This window comes from Belonocnema kinseyi, chromosome 3 (assembly GCF_010883055.1).
Source record: "Belonocnema kinseyi isolate 2016_QV_RU_SX_M_011 chromosome 3, B_treatae_v1, whole genome shotgun sequence".
Taxonomy (NCBI): domain Eukaryota; kingdom Metazoa; phylum Arthropoda; class Insecta; order Hymenoptera; family Cynipidae; genus Belonocnema; species Belonocnema kinseyi.
In genome coordinates, this window is record NC_046659.1 from 7607061 (window position 1) to 7623780 (window position 16720).

At 33.6% G+C, this 16720-nt stretch overlaps 1 protein-coding gene across 1 annotated transcript in view; it reads right to left on the bottom strand.

Annotated features, from left to right (window-relative positions):
* The window catches only part of LOC117169705, a 16538-nt gene extending 3824 nt beyond the window's left edge, over positions 1 to 12714 (bottom strand). Inside the window, exon 1 of the mRNA XM_033356203.1 lies at positions 12665 to 12714. The gene's annotated coding sequence lies outside the window, so the exon portion shown is untranslated. The remainder of the gene's footprint in view (positions 1 to 12664) is intronic.
* Positions 12715 to 16720: the final 4006 nt, after the last annotated feature.

Sequence of the window (16720 nt, forward strand, 5' to 3'; positions counted from 1 at the left end):
GAAATGGGTTGCGCGCGCAACCCAGGCATTTATATCGTCTCCTACCATATTCACACGGACATAGACGTGACATAGTATTGGACCACGTCTCGTTTCAGATCTTTGATCACTGGGCCAAAGCACTTGTTTCGCTACAACAGGCCACACTGCAAGTAAGTATATGGCTTTTGTATAAAAATTTTGTATAAAGTGATCAGACCCCCTGATTTATCAGGACATATGTCCTGATTTTTTATCTCTGTCCGAATTTCCTGATTTTTTATGTTCTATGTTCTTTGATTTTCCATGCCCAAAAATTGAAGTTTGCCATTTTGATTGCGCGGACCTAAATTTTGTTCAACTGTTTTATAGAAAATTCGTCTCTTTAGCATTAAAATTTCAAATTTTGGATTACATTTGTTTGCTTATTGACTGAAAAATTTCTTTTGTTCGAAAATTCGTCTTTTTGCTTTAAAAATACATTTGTTGTAGAAATGTAATCTTTTTCGCCTAAAAATGCAACTGCTTGGTTCCATTTTTTTCGAAAAGTAATCTTTTTCAGTGGAAACTTCATGTATTTTATGAAAAATTAATTTCTTTTGTTAAAAATTCAAGTATTTTCTTGAAAATTCGTTTTTTTAAAATTAATTCTGTCATCTGAAAATATAACTATTCAATTTTTAGATGAAAATTAATTTTTTTCAGTTAAAAGTTCATGCATTTTGTCGAAAATTAAACTAGGTGGTTGAAAGTGAAACTTACTATGTTAAATATTCATTTTTTTGGTTGTCATCATTTTAATTCAAAAATCTTTTTTCTTTGGTTAAAAATTTAACTCTTTTGTTAAAAATTTATTTTTTACTGAAAATGCAAATATTTGGTTTATAATTTATTTTTGGTATTGAAGATTCATATTCATACAAAAAGTTCTTTTCTTTGGATAAAAATTTAACAATTTTGTTGAAAATTCTTTTTTTTTCTTGAAATTTTCTTTTTTTAAACTGATAATTGAACTACTCCGTATTTGTTTTAAAATTTAACTATTTTGTTGAAAAGCTATTTATTAATGTTGGGAATTAATTTTTTAAACTATAAATATAATTATTTTATTTGGATTGAAATTTGATCGTTTTTAGTTAAAATTTCATTTATTTTGTTGAAAATTCCACTACTTTATTTAAAGTGGAACTACTTTGTTTATTTTTTTTTGTAGTCATTATATTAATTCAAAAATCTTTTTTCTTTTTTGTTAGAAAGTAATTTTCTTACCTAAAAATATAACTATTTCATTTTTGGTTTAAAATGTCTCTTTTTTTTAATTGAACATTCGTCTTTCTTGGTGGATAATTAATCTTTATGGATAATTACTGAAAATTAGACTACTCCATGTTTGATTGAACACTGATCTTCTTTAGCTAAAATTTAAATATTTGGTTGAAAATTCATGCATTTTGTTGGAAATTCGTCTTTTGTGGTAAAATATTAATCTTCTCGGTAAAAGAATCATCTTTTTGTTTGAAAATTCATTTCTGTAATCGAATATTTTAAGTATTTTGTTGAAAATTCGTTTTTTATATTTGAAAATCTATTTTTTACTTAAAATTTAACTACTCAATGCTTAGTTAAAGATTTATCTTCTTTATTTAAAAATTCGTGTTTTTGGTAGAATATTAATCTTCTTTGTAAAACTTTATCTTTTTGTTTGACAATTCATTTATTTGATATATTTTTATTTACATTTATATTTGCCATGTATGATGTCACATTCTACGTTACCCTCTCCCCCCACACACTACTATTTATGTATTGACATTTACAGAAAGTAGGCAAGAACTGGAAAAAATTATCCGAGAGGGACCAAGAATTAAATTTGCATCCGCTGGACTCATAAAACAGCCATCAGATGAAAGCTCTTCTTGTGAAGGAGAAAATACTGAAAATAAGAAGCAGAGCTTATAAACAATAAGCTTCAGAATATTGAGAACAATGACCATTATTCCCCGCTCTGGATTATGCGCTCTAATGGACGGGAGTTTGAATTGCAAGGCTGTTGGAAAGAATTCTAACAATTCCATCGTTTTCCATTCACCAACAAAATTTTGCAACTCAAAAAAAGTAGAAACTTCTTTTAATAAGGTCAGTGGTTCATTTACAATTTTCAATTCCTCTCGATTTTCTAGACACAAGGGTTTAAAGTATATAAAATTCTGTATACACGACGGCTGCTCAGGGGCCGTTCAAAAAGTACGTCACATGGGCGATTGCCAACGAGCAGCAATTACCTATACGCACGTGTATCACGTTATTGTTTGCAACGACTGCCAAAAAAAAATGATATTTGTCGATTTTTAAATTAAAACCTTTAAAAATTTTTATCCGTTAGGGTTTCATTTCCGACATTTAAAAAGTTTTAAGTAAATACTGTTTTTAGTGCTTAAACTATTTCAAATAATAGGCGTTTGCAATTAAATAATGTTGATTATGTAATATTAGACAATGTCTAGATGTTTTAAATTCTACAATTTAAATGATTTCTACATGTTTGTATGGATTATTATGATTTCCAAAGACTTCAAGGAATTTTAAGGAGGTTTTATGGATTTATAGAGAAATATACGGAATAAAATTAATTTTGTCAAGGGCTTCCTACGGATTTCAATAATTTGAAAAGATATGAAAGATGTAACAAAATTTCTAAGGCTTTAAAGATTTTGAGTTATTTTAAAAGATTCCAAAGAATTGCAAGAGGTTTTATAATAAATTCTACTCATCTGTTTTTCTAGACTGAAATTTATGAAGCGCATACATTTTAATATGAATTTGAAAAAATCATTGCAGATCGATTTGACTGAGTCGAGTCTTTCGGCAGAGAAAAACTTTTCAAACCCAATAAAAGAAAAGTCTGCACCAAAAATTTCCACGAGTATTAAAGAAATGGCAATCCTTTCGTCAAAGAGAAAATCTTCACAGCTCTTGGAAGGGGGCCCAGAAATAAAAAAACCGAAGACTGTAAATAAAATAGAATTAGGTTTAAAAGAAGATCATCTTTCAAGCGCGAATTATGAAGACAATTACGGGGTACTGCTTTTTCATACTTATCAAATGTTTTGAGACCCCCTGAATTCGAAAAACAGGTTTTTACGAATGGATGTGTGTGTGTGTGTAGATTTTTAGTTGGTCAGCACGATACTTTCGAAAGAATTGACAGATTGGATTAACCTTTGGTATACTCTTTTAGTGTCCTAAAATAAAGGTCAAGTTCGTTAGCCAGCCATTTTGGGTGAAAATTCAAAAAGTGAGCGTATTTTGAAAACTTTTGAGACCACTTTTTTCTTAATTCAAGAATTGTCTGTACGGATATTCATAGTATTCAATCAGACGAACAATTTATCCTCATGATTTTTTTTTATAAAACCAAAATTTACCACAGTTATAGCATTAACAAAATGTCAAAAAACATACGAAAATCAACATTTTAAGCCAAATAACGCATGATATGAAAAAAAAGTGTAGACAAGAAAAATATTTATTTTCCAATGCCCCACAAGATTATTTTGATACCTTTTTGATTTCTCTTAAAAAATTGAAAATTCAAATTTTGACAGAAGAAAAAAATAATGTAAAATAAATATTTACATTTTGCGGTTAAATTGTGCAAAATAGGTAAAAAGTTGTGAACACAAAAATGATGTATTTTTAAAATATCTACAAATTTTTTTCTTATCACTTTTTAATAGCATGCTTAGTGTGTGTTTTAATCGTGAATAGCTGTATTAACAGTAAAAAAATCAGCCCGCTGCGTGGGCACTTCTCATCACAACTTATGTTTTTAAATTTCTTTTTCGTCTCATGTGTGCGATTTTTAAAATTTACTTTTTTTTTAAACGTTCTTATTGCTATTTTTTTACAAAAAAAAACAAAACAAAAAAAACAGAAGTATCAATACATTATTCATGGCAAATTAATTTTTCTGCTATCTAATTAACCTTGCTTGGAAAATCATTTCGTTGATTGAGAATTTCTTTCAAAATTCAAAATTTGGGTTGAAAATTCATTCATTTGATTGAAAATTTTTTTTTATTAAAAATGAGGACCCCGCACTGGATGTATGGGAAAATGGCTTTCGGTGGATTTAGCTGAAACTTTGTAATTTTTAAATTTATAAGTGCCGGATGAAATATCCGTAAAACAAATAAAAAAAATGGACAGTTTTAGCGCTATGCGGCGCTAAGCGCTCAAGATTAGTGAATAAAACGAATTGCAACAGATTTTGTTACAAAAGCGATGTCAACATAGAAATCACGGTTCACGTTGTGGTCTGTCATATTTTCGCCTACACCGTTGACTCATATAGCGCGCTTCTCAAAACGATCAAATTCTAAGCGCCCAAGATTTTAACTTGACTAATTAATCACTTCTTTAAAGGCAGAAATGGTATCCAAAGTAACATTAGTAACTAGTGCGCACATACCGATAATAACATTCTACCCTTCGCAAGAGGCTTGAACGCCAAGCGCTCAAGATCAGCGAATAAAACCAATCCTAGTAACTTTAGCAACAAAAGCAATGTCACTATAAGAATCGCGCATCAGAAAGTAGTCAGTAATATGTTTTGCCAAACCAATGAGTTATATTGCGCGCTTCTCGAAATGATCAAACGCTAAGCGCCCAAGATTTGAACTTGACTAAGTAATTACTTTTTTAAAGACAGGAATGGTGTCCAAAGTAACATTAGTAACTAGTGCGCACGTCGATAATAACAGTGTACCCTTCGCCAGAGGGCCGAACGCTAAGCGCTCATGATCAGCGAATAGAACCAATCCTAGTTGCTTTAGCGACACAAGCGATGTCTGTATACGAAACACGCACCAAGAAGTGGTCAGTAACATGTTTAGTCAAACTAATGACAATATGAGTCAACACCGTTGACTCATATAGCGCGCTTCACAGAACGGGCAAACGCTAAGCGCAGAAGATTTGAACTTGACTAAGAAATCACTTTTTCAAAGACCTTTCACAAAAGAAATGACAGACAAACATACCGTCGTCGATGGAAATCATCAGTGAATGCTGCATGATGAACGACTGTCACTTTTTAAAGCAAAAAGCGAACGACTTCAGAATGAGCGACGAACTGAAAGTAGGCCTAATGACTTAAAAAAGTTGAAACCTCGGCATTCACTTATTATTATATTAAACATATAATAAACAACATTCACTTATTATTTCCATTGACGATTGTATGCTTGTAATTCCTTTTGTGAAAGGTCTCGAGAGCGGATAGTAATTTTATTGGTAAGCTTAGGAAAAAAAAATTCCTATCTGTTCCCTTCTGTATTAATTGTGTTGTATTTCTTATTCCCTTTTTGTGTTTAGTTTCTTGTGTTTATTTGTTTTATTTTGTTGTTTCTGAATTTTTCTTTCGTTTTATTAATACATTCCTCTGCCTTTCAAGACCATAAGAGCTTGTTTCTCTTATGGTTTAAAAAATGGCATTCAGAGTTCGAGTTATTTGCTTTGTGTGCGATAGTCTATCAACCAGGAAAAATTGCTCGAATTGATGGAAATAATAATTCTGATAGGCGAAACATTGCAATTTTTAGACGCCTTCAACTTCGAAGACCACCACTTGAAGTCCCCGATGAGAGTAGGTTATGTCTCTCAATCGATTCGCAATGAGATACAGGAGCTCCAACGTGACCCAGGCTGTTTAAGACTAAAAGTTCTTACACAAACAAGCAGGCAAACGTGCATGTTCTGTAATGCTGATGTTAATACTCCAAGGCTTTCAATTGAATGTAGAGTTAACGCTTTTATTGTCATGAACATTTTCATTCCAGAAGAAATAAATGAATGCTTAAATCATTTGGATGAACATGTTTTCATCTTAGGCCCCTTGCTTCATGGACTACAAGCAATTAATAGACCGCATAAGATTCCGGGACAGCAGTTACTTCTGTTTTTGCAGCAACTTCGTAACGAAGCAAATGTTCATGCGGCCGCGGCGTTTAATAATGAGGATAGTTTCACTGATAAAGAGTTTGAAGCTATTGCTCCTGTAAAAAAGAAATAATTTAGAGAATTGTATGCATTTTGTGATCCTTTTCCGCCGTTACATGGAAAGTGGTTTTTCATTATTCGAGCCGGCAAGCTACAAGCATGGCCATTTATACTGTAAGAGAGACTTTAATGCAGCGATTTTTGCCTGGTGACATTGGATTTAATGCAATAAGCAGAGGGGAATTCATTGAAAGACACGTGACATCATTTGCCAATAAACTTTATAATCCACAACCAGAAATTCCCAGAGCTATTGCTATCATCGATGTAACTTATGCTTACATGCAGAAGAGCAGTAACTTTCGCGTACTTCGACAGTCATTTTGCAAATATAAAGGACGTCACTTGGTAAAACCTGCTCTCATTGTTGCTCCAGACGGATACATACTTGAAATACAAGGACCATATTTTTCTGACTCACGAAACAATACGCACAAATGCTCATTAACGAATTTGAAAGAGATGTGGAAGGTATAAGAGAATTTTTCGACATTGGTGACATTTTTATAGAGGACCGTGGATATAGAGATGCCCAACCACTTTTAGAACGCTTAGGAATTGTGTCCAAGATACCACCAATTCTCTAACAAGGACAGAGTCAATTGGTAACAGAAGAAGCAAACGAAGCTCGGCTAATAACGAAATCTAGATGGATAGTGGAATCCAGAAATGGCCACATAAAGTCCATTTTCAAGTTCTTCGATAAAACTATTCCGATGGCTCATGTACACAATCTAAGGGACTTCTTTCGTATTGCTGGTGCCATAATTAATCGATACCATCCTGTTATCGAGATGCAAGGCGCTACAGCAGAGCTTGCGAGAGAATATATAGCGAGAGCTCGTGAGCCAAATATTGTGCAAGCGCGCGTAGAAGTGGACAATATGCGCTACGGAAATGCAAATTGGAATCCCCTGCATTAACTTCAATTACCACAGTTTTCTTGCTTTACATTGAAAGAAATACGCGACATAACAAGTGGTGTGTATCAAGTAGAACTTGCCCCATCTTACGTTCAAGACAAACTGCAACGAGAAGAAAATGAGGAGTTTCAACTAGATACGCGACTTAGTGAACCTGTTTTGATCAGAGTACGTGTATTTTCTCGTTTCCGAAATGCGACAAGGTACCAGCTGTGGATAGCGTTCAATGAGATCGATGACATAGGACCAGACAATAACGAAACGCTTCTCGGTTATTACTGCACATGTAAGTCAGGGGCCAGAACTCTTGGCACTTGCACACATATTGCAAGCGTTTTATGGTTCCTGGGTTATGAACGTCACCAGCAACACGTAAAGTATTCTCAAACTTCCTTGCTACAAAGGATTCTAGACGCTGCTAATAGAGGTGAACAAGCGAACCCGAATCAAGAGCCAGAAATAGTTTAATATTTCGCAAAACCTACTGGGATTGGTTCTATTCGCTGATCATGGGTGCTTAGCGTTCGGCCCTCTTGCGAAGGGTATACTGTTATCATCGGAATGTGCGCACTAGTTACTAATGTTACTTTGGATACCATTTCTGCCTTTAAAGAAGTGATTAATTAGTCAAGTTAAAATCTTGGGCGCTTAGAATTTGATCGTTTTGAGAAGCGCGCTATATGAGTCAACGGTGTAGGCGAAAATATGAGCGACCACGATCTGAACCGTGATTTCTATGTTGACATCGCTTTTTTAACTAAATCTATTGCAATTCATTCTATTCACTGATCATGAGCGCTTGGCGTTCGGCACTCTTGAGAACAGTACGATGTAATTATCGGAATGTACGCACTAGTTACTAATGTTACTTTGGGTACTATTTCTGCCTTTAAAAAAGTGATGAATCAGTCAAGTTAAAATCTTGGGCGCTTAGCGTTTGATCGTTTTGAGAAGCACGCTATATGAGTCAACATTGTAGACGAAAATATAACAGACCACGATCTGAACCGTGATTTCTATGTTGACATCGCTCTTGTAACAAAATCTGTTGTAATTCGTTTTATTCACTGATCTTGAGCGCTTAGCGCCGCATAGCGCAAAACTGTCCATTTTTCCCATACATTTAGTGCGGGGTCCTTTAACTCTTGTATTGTTTAGTGAAAATTCACATTTTTGACAAACATTCATCTTTTTGGTTCAAAATTCATCTAAAGTAAAAAATTTAACTATTTTGTTGAAAACGCATCCTTTTTTGTTGGAAATTGGTCTTTTATTGTAGAAATTAATTTTTTTGCGTTGAAAAAAAGTAAAAAAAGTAATGAGGAATATTCTATTAGAAGAGAATAAAGTTTCATCAAAACACAGCGAGAAGATCAATTTTTGACAAAACAATTTAATTTATGACCCCAAAAGTGATTTTTCTACCAACATTATGAAATTTTTATCCCGGAGAAAATGAGTTTTCAATCAAATAAGTGATTTTTCAAATAAAAAATGATTTTCATAGTTAATAGTAGAATAGCTACATAAACAAATGTAAACCTCCGATTTAAACTTAATAAACTGTTTTTAATTTTAAAATAATTAAAAATAAATAGATTTATAATTAAACTATTTTATTTAATAATAAATTACAATATTTTAAGTATAGTATTTTTACATTCTCATCAGAGAAGGTTTTAGATTTGTGTAAACTTTGACCCCCCCCCCCCCTGTTGTTGTCAAATGTCTACGTTTTGAGACTCCTAGAATCCGAAAAATAGGTTTTTACGATTCGTCTGTCTGTATGTATGTATATGTGCATGTATGTATGTCAGGCTGTGGGCACGAAAACTTTCGAAAAAATTAATCTATTGTATCGGCCTTTGCACACTCTCTGAATGACAGAAACTAAAGTTCAAGTTCGTAAGCCAGCCATTTCGGATGAAAATTCAAAACGTTATCGTGTTTTGGAAATTTTTGAGACCACTTTTTTTAAAATTCTAAAATTTTCTTTACGGATGTTCATAGTATTGAAACAGACGAACAATTTATCTTCATGACTTTTTTTGATAAAACCAAAATTTATCAGAGTTATAGCATTTACAAAATTCAAAAAAACACACGAAAATCAACATTTTAAGCCAAATAACGCACGACATGGAAAAAAGTCAAGAGAAGAAAAAATTGTCTTTTTCACTGTCCTACAAGATATGGAGAAAAATAAAGAGAAGAAAAATTTTTCTTTTTTAATTTGCTACAAGATTATTAATAAAAAAAGAGGTTTTGGTTTTGGACTCAAAGGAGTGCCGTACATTGGGAAGAAAAATGACTTGTTTGGTTGAGAATAACGTACAGCCCACAAATCTTCACCGATTTCGACAAAAAAAATGGAAAAAAGCTAATAAGATATCTAAGAGACATGTCTAGCCTGATTTTTAAATTAGTTCTTCAATTTTTTGATAAATATACAAATATGACGAAAAAATGGCCTTTTTTCTATTTGACGTTCCCGGTGCTCGTCAATAACCGGATATTGGTTGAAATCGTTTAAGTTGCATAAAATAGCATAAGTTGAGGACATTTTAATATCAGACAATATACAAAAAAAATTTGTTATCAACAAATTATTTGTTGAAAAAACTTTTTCTACGATTTTCCATCAATGCACATTTTTTCAAATTATGTTGCAAGAATTTGGAATCGAAACAATATTATGTAAAAAAATCCTCTTCTGATTATATTTGCTTATATTATACACAAATTTAATGTAAAATGCAGTAATCAGGCATTTTTCGATAGAAAAATTCGTTTTTTTCTATGTCAGTTTTTTAAAATTTAAAAATTTATGGTAATTTTAGACAAATTCTTTATTTTTTTATTATTCTTATGATTTTTTAAACAAGTTTAATAAAAATGGCATTATTTGGGCCTTTTTTGCAGAAAAATTCGGTTTTTTCACTGGCAGTCTTTTCAGTTGGGAACTTTATGACAATTTCAGCAAAATTCATAATTTTTTATCAATTTTATGATTTTTAAAATACAGATTTAATAAACAAATTCATTATTGGGGCATCTATCGACGGAAAAATTCTTTTTTGTTTCGATTTTAGACTTTTAATTGGAATCTTCATAATAAATTCGGCAACATTCATAATGAGTTGACACATTTTATGATTTTTGAAAACAAATTTATTATTCGGGCATCTGTGGACGTTATGAGAATGTGCCCTCGATGTATTAATGATGTAATATTAAATATGTTAACAGGAACCAAATCAGCCTACATTAATTAAAAGGTTACAAGCGGCACAAAAAGAAATAATTCAATTGAAACGTCAACTTATAGATTGTATGCAAAAGAACAAACCTTTAAGAGCAATGAATTCGCAGTTACAGTAAAGGTTCAAATGTAATTTGTATCAAACTTTTTTTCAGCTTCTATCGACAACGTTACTGAAACAGCAGAAGCAAATGTGCGTGAGCGGATCGAAAGTGGTGAAGATTTGCCGATAGGTACCGTAGACAGAGTATCTAATACGGTATTTTACTGCAAGCTTAAAATTCACTTCAATTTGCTAAAATATGGACATTTTTGTGCAATTTTTAAGAGAATAATTAAATAGACTTCAAAAATTGTCCAAATAGAATCTGGAATATTTTAAGTTTTTTTTTTATTTGCAGGATTTTTTGTTTAACTTTATGGAAAATTCGTAACATTTAAAAATATATTTAGAAGTTTAAAAAAATTTCAACTATAACTGAAAATTTGAAAAGATTTCAAAACCTTAAAAAGAAAATGTAGATTTTTTAACATTTTCAAATAAAAGCATGAAGCTTTTTAAGGATTTTAAAAGGTTTTAAGATAATAACAAAACTATCTTGATATCTCTGGGGAAATTTGCAATAATTTTCTATTTTGAAAAAATAATTTTAACTAAATATTTCAAATTTAAACTAAATTTTAATTATAAATAACAATTGAAAAATTATTGATTTGAAACTACTTAAATTTAAAATAATTTAACTTCTAATTTTTTGAATTATTGTGAAATTTAAGCATTGTAATTGTAATTGTTTAGCTTTAAAATTTTTCCGTACCTGGGAAAAAACGGGAAATGACTGAGATTTTCTTTCTTGCATTAGAACGGCCACCCTGAATATTTTATATATAATTTTTATATTCTCATCATTTATGATTGAGAAAGTATTACAATTGTCGGAAATTTGACATCACACTTTTTTAACGGATCTTCACGTTTCGAGACCTCCTGAATCCGAAAATCAGGATTTCTCGATGGCGTCTATCTGTCTGTCCGTCCGGCCGTCCATCCGTAAACACGATAACTCTCGAAAAAATAAACAAATCAAATTCATCTTTGGCACACTTGTTTTAGGTCCTAAAAGAAAAGACAAGTTCGGGAACCAGCCATTTTTGATAAAAATTCAAAAAGTGAGCGCATTTTGAAAATTTTTGAGACCACTTTTTTCTGAATTTGAAAATTCTATGTACGGATATTTATAGTATTAAAAAGAACAAACAATTTATCCTTATAACTTTTTTCGATAAAATAAAAATTCTCAGAGATATAGCTTTTTCAAAAATTTTTAAATTAACCGAAAATCAAAATTTAAAGCCAAAAACGCACGATATGTAAAAAAGTCAAAAAAAGGAAAAAAATTTCCTTTTAAAAACCCTACAAAATAATCATAACAAATTTGTGGATTTTCTTCAAAAATTAAAATTTTTATTGCACAAAAAATAATGAAAAATAAAAAATTCCATTTTGTGGACAAACTATGTAGGATACGAAAAAAGATGAATCAACAAAAATTGTTATCTCAAAAAAGATCTGCAATTTCGTTAGGGATCACTTCTTCATAGGACGCTTACTTTTTGTTTTATTCGTGAAAAATAACATTAAAAAAATAATAAGAAAAAATGTGTGGAAAAACGACGAAAGTTACGAGAGAAAAAAAAGATTGAACAAAACATGTTTACAAATATCCGTCGGAAATCGAGCGCGCAGCGCGAGTGTCCCGATGAGAATGTGTACCTTAAAGCCTATAGAGCTTTGAGAAACCTCATCTTTGACAATACTTAATTTAGTCGAAAATTCAGAACATGACGCATATAAACACTGCCATCTAAAAGAGATCTTTTTGATAACGTTTTTTTCAAGCATTCCAAATGCAAAGAATAAATATAGGAGCGCGAAACGCGAGGTGTAATTATGTCCGAGCGCGAGGTAACTCATTATAGCGGATAAATACGGTTAAATATTATATAGATTTGAATACAGTACTGCATGAAATTGCCGAGTAAGTTTCAGACAGAACTTGGTGTATAGCGGATCAAAAGCGTCATTAATATCAGATAAGATTTCGTATAGAAACCGGACACAAAATCCATATAGAAACGGATAGGTTGCGCATTGCATTAACAGATAAACTTCAGACAGAAGCGTTTGTGAAGCGGGTTATAAATTTCAGGTTATAATTGGCGGATAAGTGCTGACTTAATTCAGACACGATTCGATGTTACACATTAACTCTACTAATTTGTGGTTCCATTTGTCAGACAGAAACTGGATAAGGTCGAGTAAACTTCCACTTTTCAATTTAAATATTCATTCACTCTTTTTAATGCCAGGTAAGAGCCGAATAGACTCAGACATGAACCGCTTCTGGACTTATTAAATATTTTAATATATTTGAATTACCGGATAACAGACGGGTACACACCGAATGTGATTCGGGTATGATTGCGTGATGAATTCGGACACAAAATTCAGACAAGGTTACGGATAGAACCGGATAAAACCCGTTTTTTTATCCGTCTTCTGTCCGACATTTTAAGCAGGGAGGTCTGTCCAGTAGAGTGAACGCTGTCCAAACTGTTGATATTTTCGGAAATATGATCCGTATCCATTCAATATTTTGATTCTCTGCTTCCATCGGATTGGCTTGATCATTCATCTGATTCTCTTGTTGTTCATCCATCTCACTCTCTTGATGTTTTATAATCACATTATCTTCATTCTTTTGAACATCAAGTAGGGGGTCAACTGCTTCCTAAAAAATAAAAATAAAATATACAAAACTTTCTTTAACTTAAAGTTATGTAAATTCAGTAACATATTTATTATGTTGCCATCTTTTCTGTGAATCGCTTTTTATGCCTGTACCAAGCAGATAATGGAATTTATTCATCTGAGTCAGGTTCTAAGTACGCCTTATATCTAGTCCGCCTACTCAAACTCATTGTAAACTTGTAATCTAAAAAATAGTTCTGACATATACTTAACAAAACGTCTAGTGGCCGCGAGAATACTTAGTGCACGCATTTCAACTTATTAAGCGAATCTGTAAAATTCGAGTAATTAAATTCATAAATTAAGTATAGTTGCAACTAGAATAGTAAAACATGCCAAAGGAGTTGGGTACCACTTTCGAATTTTTATGGGTGGACCTTGAAACGTTTTTTAAAATCAAGCTTGGGCATTTAGAAAAAAAAAACCAAGAAAATATTCGTGCAAAATTAAATTGAGAATGTATCAGCCTACGGTGGGGGCAACTATTGAACATTTTCACTGTAGTTGTATTTTTAACCACGCAGATTAATTTTCTGTTTAAAATACGAATTAAAAAAATCCTATAATTATTCAACTAAATAGATTAAAATATCTATGTGATGTTAGTACAAATTTTATTAGATTAATTTTTATTTGAATTCTTATACTAAAAAAAATATCAATTTCAACCTAAACTGGAATAGTTGAATTTTTATCACTTGCATCGCAGCGTTGCTGTCTGAGGTTTCCACTGAGTGGCGCTAGCATCCAGACAAAATTCTTCAAGTTACCGAGGGAACGCTTATTAACTGCTACTAAAAGAAGATGCACTTAAAGGCGCCTTCGACCCATGCAAATGACAGGTATTTTGTATTTCAGTTTTAACGTTACAAGAAAAAGTATTGCGATATATGCTATATATGGTACTATATATCCTGTAACATTATCTTCAAACGTTAGGACAAAAAGGGGGAACAATACTCAAATCTTGGCGTCCTTAATAGTTAAAAGAGAATCTTAACATAACCTACCGTGGCCAAACGCCAAACGCGTTCTTAGCGTCACTCCAAAAAAAGAAGAAGGATTGAAGGTTTATTACTACTTTACGGAAATCTCTTATGAAAAGTCCCTACTCAGTCGGTAAAGGGATGAGTGGGGGCGAGGAAAAACATTGTGACTCTTTTGTTAAACAAATTAAACGAATCCAAATTTATTATATTATATTTTTAAATGCAAATTAAGGAGGATTACTTCCTCGCAAATTAAGAGGGTTTCGGCCTGAAGGGCGTAACCGTCACGAAATCACAATTTAGGCTAAAATCTAAATTGACACAAAAAAAGGAAAACTCTGCACGAACGAAAAGATAGGCTTACATATGAATTATTTTTACTCTGACACTCGTCACACAACTACCCAATAGTGGCATTACTCACACTTAATGACCCGCTTAAATTACACAAAAGGAAATAACTCACTCAAAAAAGGCACATAGTCGAAAATCTATAGGCAGAAAATAATGTATAATTTTTTCTGACGCTTACCTTAATCAGACGTAGTTTCCCACAATCCTCAATCTCTCCATGCCAAGATTATCAAAAGTTAGTGGACAACGACAATTTATCTAAACAAGCCGATGGCCAAGACTATACTGGCTAGCGTCCTGCTGCTCTCAGCCTTCCCTTTTCCCTCAGTCCCGCAAGAATTGCCTTGCCGTCAGGTGCTGCCCTCTTTATCTCCACTACCGGTTCTTACTTCCGTGTATTGGACTGGATGTCCCCCTGGTGGTATGCCGCCTCGATGCTTTTTGGCCAGATGGCTACGGCGGTTTCTTTTGACATGTGCCGGACTGAGTATGGTTCCACACGACGTAAATAAATTTGTGTTACTATACTCGAGACGGTGAGAAACCAGTAGACTCAATGATTCTTCAACCTTGGGAGAAAGACGCTGATAAGCTTGCCTGATGGGAGGACTTCGCTGAATGTCTATATGGTGTTCCACCATGTGAGTAGCAGAAGGGGTGCCACAGCTGTGACGGAAAATCTTTTTAGGCCTAGAGCAAACACGGAAAAGGTGTCCTTGCTCTTTGAAATTCCAACAGCAGCCGCGCTCCCCTCTTGAATTGCCACCAGCGGTAATGCACACTATGGGGGTTGGCGCTTGAGGATTTACACTTCTCACATTTGGGCTCACCGCAGCAGTCGATAAACTCGGTGCTTCAAAAGCATGGGTATCCAATGTAGGATAGCTGAAATAAGCTGGCATCGCAGGTGCCCATGGAAAGCCGGGATAAAACCCATAATTAAAATAAGGCGAATAACTGTTTAAACTAGGCGTACCAAGCGCTTGTGGTACAAGAGATTTTGTGAACGTCGGGAGGACCTACTACAGCACATGTGTTACTTGGGGTGCTGTTTGATTATTTATTATTTGGGGCTCCAGTTGATCGATCTTCAATGTTGGGCAGACGGTTTTAGCAAAAACGATAACGCACTGAAAAGATCCTTATCCGACAAGGAACTACCCCTGATACATTCTTCAATTTCTGTAAGAAATTCCTGTGCACTACTATCGCGTTCTCCATTATAACTGATATTCCACTTCCGCACGATCGAATGAATATCATCCCTACTCCTTTCTCCTAAGCCCGTTGGTAAACCGCTCAACGAGTTAAGGGTTGACATTTGTGTTAAAGAGGGGCTATCCAGACAACCGTGCGGAACATTGTCTGGGTGGTAGGGGTTACCAGTTGGCAAGAAGGAATCTAAAAATAGGTTAGCGTTACGTAGAGTAGCTGTAACATAACTTGCATTAGAATCTATATCTCCTCTGAATGCTGCAAAGTGAGGCTCTGAAACACCTGAGGTATTCATCGAATGCTAATTATCCCCACTGTTAGTAGCTAGGCGGGAATCCTGAATGCAGACAGACATCCTTGGTCCTGCGGATTGGACAACGCCTTGAAAGACCGAAGGGGCCATGGTCGAACGACTGGCAGGTGTATATAAAGGGGTCACGAATGTGAATGGAGAAAATGTGACGACACTCTCTAGATTACTTGCAAATGTCAAACTACCAACGTTGGTAGTATGTGCGCAGAGAGGTTCTGTAACCAGATGCGTATCATAACCGGTGGATGAAAAAGGGTTTTTTGCATGTAACGTCATCGGAGGGGCATCGTGAATAACTAAGGGGGTTTCTTTTTTCGCGAAACGCAAAACCCGTAGTTTCTCAATGTCTGCGGACAAGTCCCGCTCCCCAGTCTCCTCTCACGACTGATGCATGTGACGGTAATGTTGTGGAGCCTCACCAGGTACCATCTCATAGCCATGTCATGTCCATGCGTGGATAGGCTGAGATACCCTAAAGTTTCCCGAAGTTCTTTTTCGGTTAACGAACTTCCCCAATTAATAACCGTATCGGTAGTTTCCGCCCATAACCTATCTACTTTAACTGTAGAATTATCCATTTTGGAAATTTTAGGACTCTAAAAAAAATTATAGTACTCCAGTTAGAAAATATTCTCAAAATCGCAAGAAAATTCACAAAAGTTCCAGAAAAACAAAAAAAATTGTAAACAATTTCCAAAATTCCGTATTAATAGGCACTAACTAAAGATGAATCCATTTCCTATTGAATTCCCGAAATTATCTAAACTGTTGAACATTCTATGAATATCGCAATTGTACCCAACATACGGCACT